The sequence below is a fragment of the Lynx canadensis genome, chromosome A3, assembly GCF_007474595.2.
Source record: "Lynx canadensis isolate LIC74 chromosome A3, mLynCan4.pri.v2, whole genome shotgun sequence".
NCBI classification, from domain to species: domain Eukaryota; kingdom Metazoa; phylum Chordata; class Mammalia; order Carnivora; family Felidae; genus Lynx; species Lynx canadensis.
The window spans coordinates 77,316,427-77,337,774 of record NC_044305.1 but is presented as its reverse complement, the minus strand read 5'-3'; the positions used below and the strand labels follow the sequence as shown (position 1 = coordinate 77,337,774).

At 40.9% G+C, this 21,348-nt stretch overlaps 1 long non-coding RNA gene across 1 annotated transcript in view; it reads left to right on the top strand.

Annotated features, from left to right (window-relative positions):
* LOC115510607 overlaps positions 1–21,348 on the top strand; it is a 122,520-nt gene that overhangs the window by 22,785 nt on the left and 78,387 nt on the right. The window lies entirely within an intron of this gene.

Sequence of the window (21,348 nt, the reverse complement as noted above, 5' to 3'; positions counted from 1 at the left end):
GAGCTGGAAAACAGAACTGAGTGATGTATCATAAAACTTAGCTTTTATATTTTCAACTATGTTATATTAAGGTAGAATGCACTGGTGGTAGCATGGTGTGTGGAAAGAGCAGGGATTTGGGGTCTGAGAGCCTCCACCACTTGTCCACAGAGGCCTTGGTAATTTATATATCTTTCCTGAGCCTCAGTGACTCTGTCTGCAAGATGGAGATTATAATAGCTGCCTCAGAGGTTTTTTTTTGTGTGTGAAGAAATCTTTAAAGGCTCTAGGACAGTGATGCTCTAGCATTAGTAGGAGCTTGGTAAATATTTATTTCCTTTCCTGCATTCAGATTCTTGGGCCCCTTTATCATAAGTCTACATGGAGATACCCTGCTGACTTCAAAAAAGGTTTCTTTTACCATAGAAAGTGAGATCGAGGGGAAAATTCTCAAGGAATTCTCACCTTGACCTAGGGGAGATGAGATGCCCATACCCCGGCTCATAACAAGATTCCATAGAAAGAGGGGATGGAAGATGAATGTACATTAAAGTGATTCAAAACATGAGCAGACTCTGCAAGTGTTATGCACAGATGAGTTAATTGTTTTGCCTTAAATATATTTCCTGAAGAACAGAAGCCCGATCACAGCACACATCGTTATGTATTTTAGACAAACAGCACTTTGAATCAAATTATAGTACATGCATAAAATATTAAAATAAGACATTTATAACAAATCTTTCTAACTTAGTGCTCAGCTCTAAAATAGATTTATATGCGGATAAGCAATAGGTGCGATAAATGTGGTACAGATACCACAATTTAAATTGCAAATCAATGGGGCATCATGGGTAGAAGGAATGCAGACTTGAAGCACTGAGGGAAAAGATCCAGCCACGCAATATTTTTAGGTCTTCTGCCTGATTTTGTTTTGCAATGTCTGTATCTGGACTCCACATTTGATAAATTATAATATCTGCTCTCTCATATAGTTTCTTTACACACCCAATTTAAATGATCTAATTAAAACCTTCACTTATTGTTCCTTTTGTTTATTGTTGAACCGTTGCCAATATACAGCTCCCCAGAGTCTTCAGGTTATTTTCGTTCCTTGGGAGATTTTAGAAGGTTATTGTTTCCCAGTTAACAAAACAGGCAGGGGAATGGGGAATGATACCTCTGCACAATGCTGGTGTGCTGCCCACTTCACCAGATCACCTTGCACTCTTTTCCTCCCCCGTGGTTTGTTGGACAGTGTGCGGTGAACGTGTCGACAACTTGTCTCTAGGAATGATCCCTGCCCGAGAATATTAAACTTGTTTCATTTATTTTGAAGAACTTTAGGGCTGTCAAGTTGAATGTATATAGATATGAATGTTTCTGGGCTAGCTGGCCTTCTAGAGGACTCCCCCACCCCCATAGCAGAAGCCCTTGGAAGAAGTCTAAGGGATGAAGTTGCGCTGTAGGGCTCTGATGGGATCCAATCCATGCTGGAGAAGTAGATCATTTGCTAGATGCAGATGCACAGCTCTGACTTGCCCAGCAGTCATTCTCAGGGCTGGAGGTCTGTGAATGGAGTGGATGAAGGGCAATCACAAAGAGTTAATGACAGTATTTCTGGGTGCTGATAACTAAAGAGATCTTTTAGCCAAAATTTTATATGTAGCTACAGAATCGAAACATCTCTCAGCAAGGGGTAGAGCTGTTTTACTTAGAAAACTTTCTTTGCCCGAACTGTATGGTAGAAACTTCTCTTCCCATTGAATATCTGCAACTTTCGTTTTCCTTCACAGAGAAAGTCTGCGTTGCCATCGTTCTTTTCTCGTCTCGTCTCTTCTCGTCTCTTCTCGTCTCTTCTCATCTCTTCTCATCTCTTCCCCTTCTCCTTCCCCTTCCTCACCCCTTCTCTTCCCTTCCTTTCTTTTTTGCAATGTATTGTATTGAGTTTTTAATGCTTAGGTTCCTAGTGCAATGAACTTACCTACCTTTTTCCCACTCTGCTTGCCATAATTGTTTCCAATACTTTTTTGGAAGTTGCTGCCTTAAAATTAATAAAGAAAGAGAAATGTCTTCATATCCAAGACTTCAGGTGGCAAGCTTCAACCATACTTCATACGTCAGCCAACCACACCAGAAGAGACGACAATGCCTGGCTATATTCCTGCTGTAAAGTCGTATCCACAAAATTATATCTGTCAGTGCTTACCTCCATGTAGGTCAGTACGATTAGGACAGCTCTTAGGAAGAAATTAAATATATGGAATTAAATACATGTATACAGATGGTTCCTGGAACTAAAGAACCAGTATGCATTCCCAATAGTCTGTTCCAATAAGAGCCAAGTGCAACCTTAAAATAGAGATGTAAAGAGTTAGATCTGTGCTATCCATTACAGTAGCCACTGGCTGTATGTGGCTACTAAGCACTTAAAATGTAGTTAATCTTGGAAAGACATTCCCTGCTCATGGATTGGAAAAATAAATATTGTCAAAATGTCAATACTACCCAAAGCTATCTACACATTCAATGCAATCCCAATCAAAATTGCACCAGCATTCTTCTCGAAATTAGAACAAGCAATCCTAAAATTCATATGGAACCACAAAAGGCCCCGAATAGCCAAAGGAATTTTGAAGAAGAAGACCAAAGCAGGAGGCATCACAATCCCAGACTTTAGCCTCTACTACAAAGCTGTCATCATCAAGACAGCATGGTATTGGCACAAAAACAGACACACAGACCAATGGAATAGAATAGAAACCCCAGAACTAGACCCACAAACGTATGGCCAACTCATCTTTGACAAAGCAGGAAAGAACATCCAATGGAAAAAAGACAGCCTCTTTAACAAATGGTGCTGGGAGAACTGGACAGCAACATGCAGAAGGTTGAAACTAGACCACTTTCTCACACCATTTACAAAAATAAACTCAAAATGGATAAAGGACCTAAATGTGAGACAGGAAACCATCAAAACCTTAGAGGAGAAAGCAGGAAAAGACCTCTCTGACCTCAGCCGTAGCAATCTCTTCCTCGACACATCCCCAAAGGCAAGGGAATTAAAAGCAAAAGTGAATTACTGGGACCTTATGAAGATAAAAAGCTTCTGCACAGCAAAGGAAACAACCAACAAAACTAAAAGGCAACCAACGGAATGGGAAAAGATATTTGCAAATGACATATCGGACAAAGGGCTAGTATCTAAAATCTATAAAGAGCTCACCAAACTCCACACCCGAAAAACAAATAACCCAGTGAAGAAATGGGCAGAAAACATGAATAGACACTTCTCTAAAGAAGACATCCAGATGGCCAACAGGCACATGAAAAGATGTTCAGCGTCGCTCCTCATCAGGGAAATACAAATCAAAACCACACTCAGGTATCACCTCACGCCAGTCAGAGTGGCCAAAATGAACAAATCAGGAGACTATAGATGCTGGAGAGGATGTGGAGAAACGGGAACCCTCTTGCACTGTTGGTGGGAATGCAAATTGGTGCAGCCGCTCTGGAAAGCAGTGTGGAGGTTCCTCAGAAAATTAAAAATAGACCTACCCTATGACCCAGCAATAGCACTGCTAGGAATTTATCCAAGGGATACAGGAGTACTGATGCATAGGGGCACTTGTACCCCAATGTTCATAGCAGCACTCTCAACAATAGCCAAATTATGGAAAGAGCCTAAATGTCCATCAACTGATGAATGGATAAAGAAATTGTGGTATATATACACAATGGAGTACTATGTGGCAATGAGAAAAAATGAAATATGGCCTTTTGTAGCAACGTGGATGGAACTGGAGAGTGTAATGCTAAGTGAAATAAGCCATACAGAGAAAGACAGATACCATATGGTTTCACTCTTATGTGGATCCTGAGAAACTTAACAGGAACCCATGGGGGAGGGGAAGGAAAAAAAAAAAAAAGAGGTTAGAGTGGGAGAGAGCCAAAGCATAAGAGACTGTTAAAAACTGAGAACAAACTGAGGGTTGATGGGGGGGTGGGAGGGAGGGGAGGGTGGGTGATGGGTATTGAGGAGGGCACCTTTTGGGATGAGCACTGGGTGTTGTATAGAAACCAATTTGTCAATAAATTTCATATATAAAAAAAATGTAGTTAATCTTAGTTGGCAAGAGCTTTGAATGTAAAATACATACCAAATGTTGAAAAATTAACACAAAAAAGTAAAAAAAATCTCAGTTTTTATATTGATTATCAGAATGATAATATTTTAGATATTTTGGATCAATAAAATATATTATTAAAATCATTTTCATATGTTTCTTTTTCTTTAAAATGTGGCTACTAGAAAATTTAAAATTATATATGTGGCTCACAGTATATTTCTGTTGGACAGTACTGAGCAAGATTGATGTCAGGTAATATTGTAACGAATTGGCTTAAAAGACTTTGGTATTAGGCAACTCACTTTGTTCTTTATAGCATGGCTGAAATGCATTGTAAATGGAGTCCTATTTTAAGTATGCCAGGAGATCTTACTGGTTATAGTAACCCCATGGTGAGAACCGCCATATTTTGAGTAATTGCTCCCTAATATATTTGTTTAATAGGTTTTCATTTTAGGGGCACCTGAGTGGCTCAGTCAGTTAAGCGTCTGACTCTTGATTTCAGCTCAAGTCATGATCTCATGGTTCATGAGATTGAGCCCTGTGTCAGGTTCTGTGCTGTATAGCACAGAGCCTGCTTGGGATTCTCTCTCTCCCTCTCTCTCTGCCCCTTCCTCTTTCTCTCTGCCCCTCCCTGGCTCACGCTTTCCCCTTCTCTCTCCAAATAAATAACTAAACATTTAAAAAAATAGGTTTGGATTTTAATAGGGTTTTCCTAAAGCAAATGTCACCAATTTTATCATTTGCTTTCCAATATGACCATTATTTATCTCTGTGTGACGAGTCTCTGGCCTTTCATGGAATACATGTTTTTGTTTATTTATCTTTCATAATTGCCACTTTTTAGAAGGTAAGTGTGGTTTGGGTGAACATGCTTAGACTCTTAGGGTGGACTGCCTGGGCTCAGCCGATAGTGACTCTTGGCATATCCACCTCTCTAGGTTGAACTTTCCTCATCTGTGAAATGAGACAACAACTCAGAGCTTGCAGGGGAGTAATGCACACTTTATGGGATGATTGCTATCTTGGGCCTATGGACTCAGTGGGGTGAGTCCCCTGTCACATCCTTTTGTTTTATAAGTGTCTTGGGCCCAAGTTTCTAGGACACTGAATCTATATTGCTGACCACTGATTATTTTTCCTGAGGGAAGGCCATTATTCTGAGCACTGTGTGCCTGTTTGATATACTCAAACAGATACTCAGGTATCTGCATATATACAGATATACTCATGACACTTGTGAAGAGTATCACACATAAACTCTTGGCCTGTGTCTTTTCATTTGCCCTCCTCCCTGCGCAAATTACCCTCCTTCCCCCATTATTTCCTTCCCCCGTTGTCTTGTCCGTCCTTCAATGTCCAGATGAAGTGTCACCTCTTTCATTAAGCCTTCCTGGACTACTTCAGAGAGGACTAATTTATCAGCTTTATACATGTTATTGCCAATACAAGCCAGCTTAAATGAAGTAACAAATATTTATCTGGTGTTTCAAATTCCAGTGCTCTCTGCCAAGTGATTTCAGGCTCAATTTTGGTTTCATGCACTGAACTGTAAGTGTTTTGAAGGCAGCGGCTATGCTTCATACCCACTTCACCACCTCCATGTATCTTGATCAAAAAATACTTACTGATTAATTGACTGGCTAGGGCCTGACTGATAGCAAATTTTCTACTGCAAGAATAAGTATTCATGATAGGAAGTGACCCGGCAAGAAAAAGAACATACACCATCTTTACAGCTATCCGTGGTGAATAATTAATACACATGTCAAAATTTAAGATCATCATCACGTAAAATCCCTGTCTTCTTTAACTGCGGAGTTCTAGGAGATACCTGAGTTAGTAGGAAGATGACTTAAATAAGTTTCCGATTCTGGATCCTTCAGAGATACATAGATATGTGTAATATATACATGTAGATAGATGTATTAAGATCACTACGATGCTTAGTTTCTATTTGTAGTCTTTTCTCAATAAGGCAGTGGGACATTGGTGCTTTCAAGTGAGTTTAGAGGTGTTGAATATGACATTCATGTCATTAAAAATAGTTAGCTCTTCTTGGCTACATTCACAAAGAAGTCCCCTAATGCTTCCTTTAATTGGCAGGATCCACACGTGGTGTCTATTTTGCAAATGTACTCTGCACAGAGCGGCTCGAGCTGTGTATGTGTCTGTGTATGTTCTCTGTAGGTGACACTACACCCTAATCAGACAATTCGTGCATTGTACTAGGACATACTGTATGCAGACAATGCCTCGCCTACCACTCCCCCCCCTTTTTTTAAACCCTGAAATATGGTTGATATGGTCCATTGCAAAATGAACCTATATTGGAAATGGCAAAATTGTAATGTAAAATATACTGGGGTCAGTGGGGTGTGCTGTTTTTTGCATATATTTTTTCTCCCCTGACCCATGCCATTCCCCTGCATACGGGGAAAAAAGCTTCATCTCACACAGAAATGTGATGTCCTTTACTGCCAGAGGCTGTTGCTGTTTTAAATGAGGAAAAAGCACAATGCATGAAGAAGGAAAATTAAAGCATATTCATTTTGGAAATTAGATATGGTGTCAGGAGACTCTCAGAAAATAGCCCCGTTTGAATGGAGCCCCACACTACAAGACAGTTCACTGAACTTTTGACCACTATTTATGCTATGGAAGCTTTTGAAATAGGGAAGAGAGCAAAACATTTTATAGCTGCTTAATAGCTGAGTTCATTTTTCTTTCTTTCTTTTTCTTCCACCAGGCATTTGTCTATCCCTTCGGTGTATATAAGATATGCAAACACCATGTAGTTTATTGGCAGGCCTTTGTGTTAATGTTTCCAGGTTGGTTCCAAAACACACAGCTACTGGATGAGAGACTCTCCTGGCCAACCCAGTGACCTTCTTTACCCTCCACAGCACAGTCTGCCTCCTGCCCTGTGGCTAGTCTGGAATGGCCAGGGTCACACAGGCCTTGCGAGTGACGATGACCTCTTTAGAGGTCATTCTGCCAGTGCAGAGAGAATATACCTTTCACAATTCCCAGGGAATCCTTATGCAAAATTGGACAGGGATGGGAGAGATGATGGAAAAGGCATTTTGTCTAATTTCTCCCTTTCTATTATTTGGAAGAACAGTTCTCAATTTGTGATCATCCCTGTTCTGCTTCATTGCTGCCCTCCTGCAGAGCATATCACACCAGCCAGGTTAAGTGGGATTCAAGGGCCCTCCAGGAAGGACAGCCAAGATACTTGATTAACACTGAATAAGGAAGCACCTGCAAAAATAAGGTAGGGGAAGAGTTAATCAGGAGTGGATGGTGGGGTCAACTAGAAGTGGAAAAAGAAACCCAATATGAATGGGTATTAATGAAAAATATGCCTTAACTTTTATACAAATATGAAGCATGGAGCTAAATATACAAATTACAGGTTGTGAGTCTGTGTCAGCTTTATTATTGTTATTACTATTAATGCAATGATATCAAACCTAAGGGGTCACTGGTGTTTGTTTAATTTATTTTCTGGGAAAGCTTGGCATTTCATTTCCAAGTGAGGACCTTTTTTCCGGCCTCTCGGTGACTTGCCTACACGGGCACAAATTGGGCTCCGCCTCTCTTAGGACCTGTGAGCTCCTTAGTGTTCTCTCTTTCGGATCATCACCAGCCTGGACTCTCAGGGCTTTACCCCTCACTCCATTCCTCAATCGTCCATGGGTCTCTCACTTCCATTAGGAAGTGATGCAATATCAAGATTTTCGAGGTGGCTTGAGGTGGGGTGGGACGAGGGATGCTGAGAGAAGGCTTAACCGTGGAATCACTTTGTGCCACAAAATGTTAAAATGTGTCTGAATGCTCACTTTCTGTGAGGTCATGTCTTTGGCTTGGGAAATAAGGACAATCTGTTCCCATACACAGCTATGAATCCTTTGCAGACTCACTCGAGGAAAACTTCAACATGGCACATGTTGCCGTTTTCTTCTGCCTGTGCTCTTTGGTTTTAACTTCAGAGAGGGAGGGAGCAGGATGGAGGGAGAAAGAGACCATCTCTCTCCTCCCCCACTCCCAGCATTATTCATTAGGAGAAGATTTTTTTCCTCCCTTGGACAGGAAACTTCTCTCCTCTCACTAGCCAGTAACAACCCTTCTGTTCATCCTTATGTCAGACCCTCACAACTGCACTAATATGATCTCTGATGATTGGAAGGGAGCGGGAGAGTGTTGTAAGGGCTGCTCAGAAGTCAGGAGATGGCTCAGGATCTTCTCAGAGCAAGAACTCTTCCCGACTATCTACTTTCTGCCAGAACCGGGAGGTTGAAATCTGTGTGCTGACCTCAGGCCACAGGCTGAGAGAAACCTGAGAAGTGCTTTCATTACAATCTTCTTGGCCTCAGAAACTGCCCTCCTTTGTTTCCTGTTCTCCCTGAGGCTTCTTGGCACTGCCAGTAGCCATGTTGCTTTTGCTCAGGCTTTGTGTGAGGAAAGTCCCGGGGAGACCTGGGGAACTGCTTTGTGCTCCTGCCCATACTACCCACCCACCTCCAGTCTGTAGTCTGATGAATGGACCTGAGATAGGATGAGGGGGATGCAAAGGGGCAGAGTCGTGCTGGCCATGTCAACTGTTGGCAGAAAACAGGCGCCAGAATTGGTGACATCAAGTAAGTGCAGTTTAGAGCTGGGAGTGGGGGAAAGTGAAGGATCAAGCTTGGAAAATTCTCAAGCCCTCCCAGGCTGCTTCACCCTGTCCTTCCTACTTATGAAGACTTTGCTGAGATGGACCCATGGTGGACTCGAATGCCCTTCATTCGTCTGTCACCCCTGCCTTGGCAGAGGATTACCCCTGCAGTTGTCACACCATTTGTGATGGCCCATGGTTCCCTTGCTATTGTGGTGGCTGATGGGGATGAGCTTATTAAATAATGAAGCAAAGGGGAGAAAATGATCAAATCCAGCACCAAATGCAATAATAACCATAATGATTTTCTTTTCTTTCTTAAGACAATGAGGAGAGAGGCCTAGGCAGGATTTCTGCTTTGCTTAATTATAAATGGACATATTATAGCAAATATGATGATTGTTTTAGTTTAGGAATTTCAAGTCTGACTCGAGTCTGACTATCATATTCTGATGACCAGGCTTTAAATGCAAATCCGTCTTAAAAGATAGTTCTCATCAGGTGCAGTATTGGTAAGATGACCTCAATGCATGTTGACCATGTGGTGGTGAGGTGTTTTCTGGGTCACAGGGGACTTTGCTGGTAGTTCCTGAGTATTTCTGTTATTCTTATGGTAGTCCAAGAAATAGGATTTTTTAAAAAAAAGTTTAGCCGTTTCCTTTTTTTAAAGTTTATTTATTTTGAGAGAGAGTGTGTGCGAGCGCACACATGCGCACACGAGTTGGGGTGGGGGAGATGGAGAGAATCCTAGACACTGCACTGTCAGCACAGAGCCTGACACAGGGCTTGAACTCACAAACCATGAGAAATCAAGAGTTGGATGTTTAACTGGCTGAGCCACCCGCGAGCCCCAAGCCATTTCTTTCTTTATGCAGTTGGGTTTTGGGTGAGGGTTGCAGGACATAGCAGACTGGTGAGAGGCAATGTGATGGAACAAAGAGGGACAAAGTAGCATTCAAATCCCAGGTCTGTCACTTGGCTGACTTCAAGGCCTTGGGCTGGTCAGACTCTCCCAAGTACAGTTATTTCATAAATAAAACAGAGTAATAATCTCTACCATGCAGCATTGTTTTGAAGATTGAAAGTACTACTCACATAATATTTACTTAATAAAAGATGTATTATTATTATCATTACAATAAGAGGTCTTAGAGCTGGATGAGGCCTTTAAGATCTACTAGTTCAACCTTCCCCCATCTTACAGAAAAGAAACTAAGTTTAAGAGAAACTCAGCAACTTATTCAGCAACCAGCAAAATGGCCTCAGAGCTTGCCACAGTTTATGTTCTTTGGGTGCCCAGATAATGGGTTATCTCAGTCAACTCAGGCTGCTGTAACGAAAATACCATAGACTACGTGGCTGAATGGAGCATTTCTTTCTCACAGTTCTGGAAGCTGGAAGTCCAAGTTCAAGGTGCCTGCAGATTTGGTATCTGATGAAAGCCCTCTTCCTGGCTCATCAACAGCCTGTTTCTCACTGTGTCCTCATGTGGCAAATGGGGCCAGGGAGTTCTCTGGAGTCTCTCTTGTCAGGGCACCAATCCCATCATGAAAGTCTCATTGCCCTGACCTAATCACCTTCCAGAGGCTCCACCTTCAAATACCATCACACTGGGCATGAGACTTCAACCGAGGACTTTTGGGGCCACAAATATTCAGTCCAAAGCATAAACTCCCCTCCTCCTTAGCATTTCTCAGGTCTGGCTTTTCATGTTGTTAAAGATGAGTGCTAAATAAGAGTTTTTCTTAAGTGTTTTATTTTTTTTTCCTCTTTTTTTTTTTTAAATAAATTCTTATGGTCCTTGGACCTCACATAGCCCTTGCTTCATTGATATTACTGTCCTTATTAGCTAGCCCTCTGATTCCCTTCAGTTGGAAAACTTTATTACCATATTGCCCTGTATCAGCCTTGTTTTTTTTCCACAGAGGGTAGAATACTTAATAAAAGACACCATGTACCATAATTTATTTAACTTTGTGGTTCCCAGAATTTTGTTTTAACTGATAAGTTAAATTTTTCTTTATTACTTTTTTTTGAAAATTTACTTCTTTCTAATAAGGGATGGATAGAAGTTTGTCAACATTTCAGTTTTCCAAGAGCTTTAAAGAAGTTTATTTTATCTATTAACACTGCTTCATGAATAAAAACATCTTTGAAAACCATAAAAAATAGAAATAATGAAATAGTAGAGCTCTCTTCAAGAAAGAATATCAGCAGAAGGGCATAAGCATTGTCTATGTGGTGAAGAGAAAAAAATTTTGTCACAGACCAGTATAGGCCCATAAACGAGTAAATGGGAGCCAATAGTCTAAGGGACAAGAGTTGGGCTACAATGTAAATTGAAAAACCTTAGGGGTGCCTGGGTGTCTCAGTTAGGCGTCTGACTTCAGCTCAGGTCATGATTTTGTGGTCTGTGAGTTTGGGCCCTGTGTCAGGCTCTGTGCTAACATCTCAGAGCCTGAAGCCTGCTTCGGATTCTGTCTCCCTCTCTCTCTGCCCTCTCCCGCTCACACTCTGTCTCTCTGTCTCTCTCTCAGAAGTGAATAAACATTAAAAAAAAAAGTTTTAAAAAATTTAATTGAACAATATTAGCTCATCAGGAGCCTAAAATGGGGATAGCAATGTTAAAATGATTTCATAGAGTGGCTATGAGGTTCAAGTAAAATGACATGGAAATATGCTTTAAACATTCTGTGGTCCTGTGCAGATATAATGGGTTATGGTTATCGTGTCAGAAAGCACTTACAGAACACCGAATTTTATTTATGTATACATACATAATATAAATTATATATAATTATATATGTACTGATATACAAGAGCTCTATAGGACCGTCATACCCCAGTACTGGGAAAAAACAATGGGAGTGACAAGAACCATGGCATCTCGTCATAATCTAGTGAGCACAAAGAACTTTGGGAGTACAGAGGACAAAGTTACCATGGCTCTCACCTTGACAGAGTTCACAGAAACACTGCCACCATCCTGTCATCTGCATTGACTCTACCTCCCAAGTCCTTACCCTAATGCTGGGTATATGCTCACGAAGAACTTTTGATCAACTGATTGTCTGCAGTATGTGGGGTAGCTCCCCAGATGAGATCTTGCTGTAGAGGCAGTGATGCTAGAAACTGAGTAATGTGAAGCTGTGTAGAATGATAAAAAAATAAATCAGCCCATCTCTCAGCCATTGTCACTGTATGCCTGATTCCAAAACCAATACCGACCCACGTTTTTCTCCAGCCCACATAAGCAGAATGTGCAGTGATCATGGGAGCACACACGTGTCAGGTCATTGTAGCTGGGAAAACATTGTGCTGAGCCATCACTGCAGATAAGAAAACTAAGATCCACAGGAGCTAAGAAACTTGCCTAGTAATGCATGGCAAATAACTGGCAAGGCGAAAAGTTTTAGAATAAATCTATATGACTCACCAACTCACAGTCTTTTCAACAAACTTATAGTCATATATGTATGAGAGTTGTATGTCTTAATGAGTAGAATGAGGAAACTTCCATCGACATGGAAATGATGAACTTCTGCCTTTTTTCTCTTCCCCTAAATGACTTGCCTTTCATCTTTACCTTGACTGACTTTCTAACGCTAGTCACAGTTGAATTCCTTTTTCCGAGGTCCAAAGACAGATACTAATTTGGAGGCGATTAGTTCAGGCGTTGCGAGGGGGCCCAACTAACCTATGCTTTCTCAGATATCAGACAAGTCAGGTTACCCAATTATTTCTGAGAGTAATTACTGTGTTTTCACTCTAGTCCATTTCTACTCTTTGGCTCATTGTTTACCTCAGAGAAGAGCAAAGAATGAATTCAAGTTACAGTCTGACATTACAATGAGATTGCCAATAGAAATCAATGACTTGTCCCATGACAAGCTAGGGTTTATGAGGCAGCCTAACGGTGTCCTTATATCTTGCCTACCTCATTGTACTGCCATTCAAGCGGATTATACAATTTTCCTGTTATAAAGGGGGTGTAGTCAGGGCAAAAGAGAGTCTAATTGAGTTTAATAAAGCTGGAAGCAGTAGTACAGAAGAGAAAAGAATATTATAAATAGGATATTCCAATAAGAGTGGTCTGGGTTGTCTGTTAAGGTTGATATTTATGTCCACATTTATTGACCTTACAAAGGGGGTATAGACAGAGCAGATAGAGGTCAAGGAACTCACCTTTTCAGCAACAGAAGCCTAGACTTCAGTGGAATTGAAAAGAGTTATACTCGATGTGGTGAAATGCCATTTCATCCATTTTGTATTTATGAGGACTTCTGCTTATTTGGATAAAGTGGCTGAAAAATACAGCCTTCTCCAAACAAAGCAGCAAAGCCATATGGAGACCGTGTGGAGTTGCAGGAGATATATGTAGTTCTAGTGTTGTTCTCTCAGGTACAGTAGCCGCCAGCCACACGTGGCCACAGAGCTCTTGAATCAATGCATAGTTTGAATATGTGCTTTAATTATAAAATACACCCTGACTTTCACAGACTTGGGATGAAGAAAATCAAAAATCTCACTAATGGTTTTCATATTGTTTACATTTTGAACTGATAATATTTTGGATGAATAGGGTTAAATAAAACATTCAAACAATTTCACCTGTTTCTTTATACTCTTTAAAATGTAGCTGCTATGTCAAATTACATATGTGGCTTGCACTGTATTTTTAGCATACAGCGGTCATCTAATGCAATGCCTAAATGGTATCATCTGTGAGTCAAGTTCCAATAATTAGGAATGTCAATGTGTATTCTGCCGGCATGGGATATGGGTTTGCGCCCACGAGTGTGATGTGCACCTACACACACATCCATATTCATGCACGGTGAGGAATTCTATCACCTTTGGAAGGAGAGAAATCATCCCAATACAACCAAAGTTGCTTTCACACATAGAAATGATGTTTTCCTGCGTCTCTTTGTTTTAATAAAACCCCAAACCCTAAAGAGCACAATTTGGAATGAGCTCCTAGAATAATTTATTGTTTCCTCTCCATGGATTAGAGAGGCGGTACTTGGAGCGGCTTGTTAAAGAGAAGAGCTTGGCCCTTGCCCTTGCTCTGTGTTTAATGATCCTCTCTTCATGTGCTACCTCTCTAATCTGCAGAGAGATAGGTACAAATTGTGTCTATAATGTTATATTACTTAACAGTATAATGTATGATAAATCATAGAATTGCATCCCTACCTTGTAATTGGTGAGATGTGTTGCATGAGAGATCCCCTAATTCAATAGAGAGTGGTTGCTCTTATGCATAACTGCCTCTCTGGATCAAACCAATTCAGCCCACAAGTGATGAGGGGAGAGTTAAAGCTTTTTTAATTAAAAAAAAAAGGAAAAATATGACTTAGAAAGGCTTTATCGGCCCCTGGATTCAAAGGCTGTTTAATAATCCTCTACACAAATGGAGCCTCTTTCCCCTCCCCCCTTTTTTTTCCCTGTAGGCGGCATGGATGGGCCATCTGTAGGAAATAGGTACCTGGGAGGACAGACATTAGGTGAATTCATGTTCTCACATGTGGCAGTCATCACTTTTGATATGTTGCCCTTAGCCAAGTGTGCTTATTATTTTTGAAAGTCACTGTCTTCCTGTTGTTATCCCCACATATTTTATCCTGAACACTTTTTGCTTTTGTTTTAAAGTCAATTCATTTGTTTTGAGAAAGAGAGAGAGAGAGGTGGGGAAGGGGCAGAGAGAGAGGGAGAGAATCTCATGCAGGCTCCGTGCTGTCAGTGCAGAGCCCAACGTGGGGCTTGAACCCGTGACCTGTGAGATCATGACTTGAGCCAAAATCAAGAGTCAGCTGCTTAACCGACTGAACCCCCCAGGGACCCCTGCTTTTGTCTTAAATCCCTTCCTTTTACCTATATAGTCCACCCCCTGATTCTTCAGAGTTCTTTCATCTTCTTTTGTTTTCTCTTCCTAATTCCTTAAACGTCTTATTGTATTTTTTAGCACTGCCTATTTTGGTGACCTGTCTTCCTAACTTGTAACCTTTTAAACTTCCCAAATTTTCCTGCAAAACAAGTAGCAGAGGGTGTTTAACAGTACAGAAAGATGGAGCGTGGGCGACGTCATCTCCATTCCTCAGAACACACGGAGGTTTTAGTAGGAAGCCATACTCATATAGAAATGAGCAGGGACAGTAGCATATAGATCTTGATTGTTCTTGGCCATCTGAAAATCTCTGACCAGCACTATACTTAATTGGATCATCGACTGTTCAGAAATTAGTTTTGAAGATAACCAAAATAAAATTTGACAGGTGAGCTTAATTAAGTCTGTTACAGTTGTTATGACTTTTTTATACAAATTAGACTGTTCCAGCTGGAGGGGGGGATCACAGATGTCCCTAACTTTCCAAAAGGGTGGAAGAAACATGGGGGAAATAACCAGTCTCAGCAATTCCTTGAAGGAGATCTGGGTCTAGCACTCGTTTCCCTTGGCCCTCATAAGCTCTCTTTCCATTCCCTCACAGAGTCTCTTTTCAGGAAGCTTCTCTTTAGGAGCTGAATTCTAGGATGCATTGTTTGGGGCTGAAAAATACCCAATAAAAGTTGTCTCATACTTGTCCCTGACAACTCACCATTCATCATTTAGTAAATGAGCGAGATGCGGTGACCTGATTTTTCACTTTCAAAACTTTCATGTGTACATATTTTAAGAAAGATAAAACAGATTGTGTGGTCTTAACTCAGTCACTTCTCAAGTCTGACTTTCTGAGAAGAGTAGAAGGGCAGCTTTTGACATGAGTCATTGATTCTGTCCAAACAGACCTAGGGATAGTGCCAAAATTACAGCCTAGCACAGCCTACTTGCAAAAGTGGTGGCTTTGAAGGTGGAATTGCCTTATGGTGTTTGATCACATCTACATCGCTTTTCCTGTACTCTACTTTTTCACGTCTTAATAAAGAGAAACAATTCATTTGGTAAAGAATCTATAATACAATTTCCAGAGATTATCCTGCCATTTCTCAACTGCCAGATATATTTTATTTTTACTCTGCATGTAACCAAGGAAAACAAGGTTGCAAAATGATGCCAGCTTATGCTTTTCAGCTATGAGATGTCAATAGCCCTTGATTTTGTTGCTGTTGTCACTAATTTTTGCAAGTTCACAAAAAAGTGTCATAAAAACAAATTGCTTTTAAACATCCTATCATTATTCACCCAGTATTCGTATGAGATATAAGAATATATTTGCCATAGTTTTTGAAATCACTTTTAATCACATATATTCAGGCCCTTAGAAAAGGCTACTTAAGCTCTATTTTTTATTTTCCTCTCAGCTTTTTTCCCCCCTTCCTTGTGTTTTCATGCTGACATTTTTACTATAAAGTCACATTTTCATCTAGGACAATGGCATCTTGTTTTTAAAGCAAACAAACACGAGACGATTTGTTTTGAAAATATGTGGGTTGATGACAAAGTCATAAGAATTTCAGGGAAATGTCAGCGCTGGTGTCAGGAGAGCCAGTTCTCATGTGTTTCTTCTATGAAAATGGGATTCGGTGCCTTATGCTGACGACCTGCGCACAGAGCAGAAGTTTCTTTGTTTTTGCCGGGCACCAGCTTCCTCCTTCATTGCAAGCCCACTTGATGGTTTCGAAAGATCAATTCTACTTTGCAGTGAATGTATCTCTTAACCTTTTCCCTAGAAACTGAAACAATATACAAGTGAGTTCCACAAAAGGGGGAACTCTTAGATGAACGGCAAGGAAGCAGAGGGTTATATTCTAATTCATCTAGAAAAGAGCATTTTCACTAATCAGTACCCATATCATACATTTGTAAAAATGACTGCCTGACAGGTGAAAAATCTATTTTTTTTGACAACGTACATTTAGTCTTAAATCAGTCCAACACAATAGTTCCTTTTTTTGCTTTACACAAACTCTCTTTCACCTTTTGATAAACTGTACCCCTGTGAGCCGTAGAATGTTTCAGATTCCTACCCTATTCTGCGTTGCAGCAATATTTTGAGAGCAATGTAACGCAGATTCATTTGGCAGAGTGTTTTTATATGCATATCAGTGCAAAGGTAGGATTTAATGATTTTGAGGATTAAAGGCTCTGTCCGAAACTTTGTAATGCGCTGTGAAATACTTGCAGTGCGAATTGGACTCCTGACCCTCTGAGGCCTCTCTGAGGTATTCTATTTTAACCCGGTGCATAGAGCACAATAGCGATAAATCTTGAAGCAGATTAAGTAATTTCCCCATAGTGGTGTGTCTATTGGAGTTTCAAATAGCCCCACATAGGGATTCAAAGTCTTGCTACATTTGGATATTCCAGACTGTATCCCCTCTGTGTAAAAAAACTCTCTGGCGGGCAGAATCATGCACTTTGACCCCCGTGTAAGAGTATAAATGGATGCCCTACTGGGCTGCTTGAATGCTAATTATTTTGCTGCTCCTGAATCCTTAAAAATAAAATAAAAGAAAGAGAAGAAAAGATGGCCCATTTGCATGCTTAAAATATGCCAAAGATTGTATGAAATGGAAGCTTGAGACATTATGACAGTCTGAGGTTTCAGGATGCCATTGGGGATTTGACTGACTTTTCTATTTTGCTGGCAGATATTCTCGTTTGGCCTGGGCAGTTTTGGTTAGAAAAATCTCCAAGGCTTACCTGAGATAGCATTCATGAGCATGGGTACCCCGGGACAGCCAGGAAAGAACATGCGGGACCCAGAGCTGGGACTAGAAATAGTGGTGTCTCTTCATGGGAGCTATCTTGAATTCAGCACTTTGGTAGGGGAGAAACTTTGCATTGTGTCTTCTCAGTGCCAACACCTTTGTGAGGTATAAAGGTCAGATCTACATAATGAAACAAAAGCAGGGCCAGGTCAGAGAGAGGGAGAGTTGTTTAATCTAGGAGACCAACAAACTTTGGAGATTTGATTAAAAACCCGAATGCTTCTGTGGGAACAAGCATCTAATTAGTATGGGTAATCTAAATGTGCCCTTGACTTCTTTGTTCCTTTTTGCAAATGACAAGTCTTCTCACTAAACACATTTTCAAAAACAGAAACCATGGGCTCCAGCAGAACACTATATGGCCCACTGATTTCTCCACTCCTTTGAAGAAAAGACCTGTGGGCAGTATTGTCATTACAGGGAGAGAGCACTTGGCAGTATGGTGTTGACAGCACATTAAGAAAAACAAACAAGAGGAGTAGGGCTCCAAGCACTCTCTGTTTCCCAGATCAAACCTCAGGGCCCTTCTTGTGGCCTGTCCAGTGGAAGGAACCAGGTGTGCAGCCCAAGCAAAGAGAAAATGTGCCAGTGGGCGTGTGGACAATTGTACGCACAATTGTATGGTTGTGGGGGTATTGAGTGTGCATACATGTGTGAGAGTGTGTGCACGTGCATTTGTGTGGAGAGCATGCATACGTATAGGCAAGTATGCATGATGGGCGTGTAGATTGTAGTGTGTGTGTGTGTGTATGTGTGTGTGCGTGTCCATTTAAAAAATTATATATCACCACCTTAATCATGATTATACTCTTACTTATTATAGTCTGTCATGAAAAACAAGGAAAAGAACTATTGCTTCTTAGCGGCAGTAGGATGAAAATACAATTACTCCCTTCATAGTTTTGATGGGGGCATCATGAGGCAGAGCATACTCTGGCCTAGGAACATAGATGTACATTAAGTTGGAGAAAGACGGAGAGCATTTGTTGAGTGGGTCTGAGTCAACGTGATGTTTAAATTTTTTTTTTCAACGTTTTTTATTTATTTTTAGGACAGAGAGAGACAGAGCATGAACGGGGGAGGGGCAGAGAGAGAGGGAGGCACAGAATCGGAAACAGGCTCCAGGCTCCGAGCCATCAGCCCAGAGCCTGACGCGGGGCTCCAACTCCCGGACTGCGAGATCGTGACCTGGCTGAGGTCGGACGCTTAACCGACTGCGCCACCCAGGCGCCCCATCAACGTGATGTTTAAATAATGTGCCCCACTCTCCCTATTTCCCTGACTTCCTCATTCCCCTTCAGGCTTCAAGGTCTCACCAACCCAGTGATTCATTCTGCATCGAAGCTCTTTCCTCCTGCTCCCATTTTCCTCTTGGAGCTTTCTAACATGGTCCATATTTCTTTTTCCTCCTTATGTGTGTCTCTACTTTACAAAATATATACTAGAAATTCAGCATCGCAGAACCCCAGATCTCAGGCTTGGCATCACAGAAACTTAAAGCTGAAACTTAAAGCCTCCAGGATGTCCTAATTCAGTTCCTTCATTCGCAGATGAGCATGTTTAGAGCAGATTCCAGGGGGTGGGAGTGGGGGCAGCCAGCTGAGGATCTGAGTACCCAAGCAATGTCATAGGGTTGATGTGGACATTTCACTAGAAGTTGTGGTGATCTGTGTCATGGCAGTGACTGGAAACGGTGCAGAGAGCATTTCCTTTAGGAGATTAAATGTGGAAACTTACATTCGTGAAAGTGCTTTCTGAGTTACGGCGTGGTAACTACATGAAATGTAAGATGATTCTCATTTTTCTTTTCATAATTAATAATATACTGGGTGAAAGTTGTAACGTAACTTTTGAAACCATAAAACCTGGTGAAAACTGAAAAGTCTTTAAGTGCATATTTCAAAGAAGCCCTCTACTGTGTCTCAAAATTCTTTACTGCTGAGTTTCTGGAAAGCTGCTTTGAACGTTCAGCCCTTTGGAGGAAAAGGGATCGTTCGTAGAGGTATAGAGAAAGAGCACTGGACTGGGAGATCTGCAGGCTCAGACCCCATTCTTGCTTGAGATTTTGCCATGTTTATTTACTTGGTGTCCTAAATGACTGCTAATTATTTAAGCTGTCTAAGTGGGACACCTAATTTTCTCTCATCCAAAAGTGAGTCTCACCTTTTGCAGTGCATGGCCCCAAGTGTCCAGTTGCCCCAACCAGAAGTGTGGGAGGCTTACTCCCCTCATCAGGACCTGTCACATTTGCCCCTAAATATCTCTTCAACTATCCTAGCTGCTATTGTCCACATCTTTGTCTCACCTTGTTTTAATTCTAACTGGCCTCCCTTTCTCCAGCCTTGCTGCTTTCTCCTTCAAGTGCTAGCCAGATTGATGCTATAAATTCCACATTTGGTCAGCTCACTCCCCTGTTTAATACCCTTAATGATGTCAGAATGCTCTGCGGAGGAAGTTCACAGTTGTTACCTCCATCCAGGAGCCTTTTGTGACCTGGCCTCTGCCATCTTACCAGGCTCCTCTTACTTCACAGCCCACACCCCAGTCTTCGGGATCTTTTTTTGTTTCTTCGATGCACCATTTTACCTCTCACCTCTGAGCTTTCACATGCCATGTCCTTGGCTGAATACCTAAACGTAAGCTCTTTAAAAGCTCTCTTTTCCAGCTCTGTTATTTTCATATGGTTAAATCCATCTTATCTTTCAAGTCTCTGCATAAACATACCTTTGTCTGGAAGCCTCTCCTGATTGCTCCTCTCTCAGGTTGCTAATTTCTCTGTCCTGTTAGAGCATTTATCACAAATCATTAAACAGCCTGTGGTTCCCCCCACCCCCACCACCATTAACTCCATGAGATAAGGGACCAAGCATATATAATTTTTATATCTCTAGGTTTTACTCCAGTGCCCCATACATAGGCTGCATTCAAATAATGTATGTTGAATAAATGAATGTGTAAATGGCAGTGACTTATTTGTGACCTTGAACAAGTCACTTACCTTATTTGGGACTCTATTTTCTTTGTGACTAGCATGAGAACATTGAACTAAAATTGCATGAAGGTAGCTTACAGTTTTAAAGCCACTTGAATTTATAATGATATGTTTATTGACATATAAGAAATATGCTAGAAATTTCAAAATATCTATGAGTCAGTGATACATAACTATGTTTGATTTGAGCTTATACATTTAGAAAGTTTGTAAAACTAGATCAGTACTGTCTACCTCGTGATTAATATCTTCCTAATGCAGCCAATATTGGTCAATTAATATCAGAGATCAAGAAAAGTGTATATACCCTTACAGTTTGGGGTTTTTTGGGCTTTCAGGACATGTGAAAGAAATTGTAAGAAATAATGTTTTTCTGAAAGAATTTGGGTCCAATCTAAAAGAGAGAAAATGGTTCAGAAGGAAATGCACTTTTATTGTTTCTCTAAGTTAATGAAATAGTTACTTGAATGTTATGGACTAAATATGGGAGCTAGTCAATATGTCTCTCAACTAAGTTGAACTTTTGGAAGTCAAACCATCGACATTTATTTGGTGGCCAAGTCTTAGGTCTTTAATTTCATTCTTAAATGAGAAAATGTAGTGTATGTCAGTGAATCTACAGATTATCCCCATGAGGAAGCAAGTGAGGTGAGATAGCGCTGATGGCAAAGAGAAGCCACAAGACATTTGAGTGTAAAATATGCAGAGAAGAAATTTTTGAGCTTCTTGTTCTTAGTTTTTGGATGACCTCAAAGGTAAGAAATGCACATAATCTACTGTCAAAGAGAGCCAGTTTGGGGGAGCCATAATGCAAATCAACAGACATAGACACCACATTCCCTCCCCAGAGAAGCTGAGAAAAGGTCAGAGCTTTA